This window comes from Portunus trituberculatus, chromosome 43 (assembly GCF_017591435.1).
Source record: "Portunus trituberculatus isolate SZX2019 chromosome 43, ASM1759143v1, whole genome shotgun sequence".
Classification (NCBI taxonomy): Eukaryota; Metazoa; Arthropoda; class Malacostraca; order Decapoda; family Portunidae; genus Portunus; species Portunus trituberculatus.
Window position 1 is genome coordinate 285,918 of NC_059297.1, and position 1,261 is coordinate 287,178.

Consider the following 1,261-nt stretch of genomic DNA (forward strand, 5'->3'; position numbering starts at 1 on the left):
CATCAGCACACACTCTACACTTGGTTTTGCTGGCAATATCATTGAGAGAACTGATGCTTATTATTCCACTTTCATGACTTGTTGGTGTTAGAACAGGTAGTTATTAGCTACTAGCCTCTTCCTCAATGCAGCAGAACTCTCAGATTCAACATTACCCAAGAAACTATTGCTGGAACTGGACGAGGAAGCAACCAACAGCTGGTGGTGGTGGTGGTGGTGGTGGTGGTGGTGGTGGTGGTGGAAGGAGACTCGATTCTCTCCTTTCTCTCTCTCCTCTCGTTTGCTTTCAGTGGATTGTAGATAGAAGCAATCCTGGACATGCTCGCACGTCTGTTTAGTCTTGTACGCGATAATTTAGGCATTTTGTGGGTATCAAGCCACCTCATGGGTCGTGTGGAAGAGCCTGAACCTCCTAAGATTGATTTGCATAAAGCTTATTGTATGATATGGCAACATTTCCCATTTTTTCAATTGCCGTCATGGAAAAACGTTTTGGTTACTGATACCATAATTACTGTATCTTTTTTATTAATTACCCAATTTCAAATCGGTTTTTTTTTTTGGAAACTACATTAAAAGACCTATAAAATTTATTAAGTAAAATTTTCTGAGAAATGGATTGTTATAGGAGTAAATCATAGCCAAACTTTGAGAGCCGTTTTCTCAAGAATGGATTTTTGATGCATTTTGATGCTTCTATGAGTAACTACATTTTTTTTATTTTTAACTAATTTTTATTCTGTTAATTTTTCTTTGCAGAGTATGGTGTGTAGATGATTTCTGTCTGATAAATTAATTATATATTAAAAAATACGGTTTACATGAAATTAAATTGAAAGAATTTTTTCATTTTTTTCATATTTTTATGATTTGTATATCTAAAAAGACAAAAACATTTTTTTCAAATTTCATCAGTTTGTTTGATAGATATGGAAGTCCTCTTTAAAATGATGTATGAAAATACACTGTATGACCAAAACTGATAAAGTAGATGCAATTAAAAAAAAAAAAAAAAAAAATAATAATAATCAAAATTTCTTAAAATTTGGTAGGGCTCATTTGTATGGTAGTTTTGACATTTTGATTAAGTTTCATTAAATTCCATTCATTTTCTTCATGATTCATCAAACTCTATGCAGTCCCCTTAATCTCTTCAGTACCATGCCGCATTTTCATATTTATTCTGCTTACTATTTGATGATTGTATACAGCTTAAGAAACATGTATGTGGATTAGAATAGTGAAGACTCTGGTCATTAAT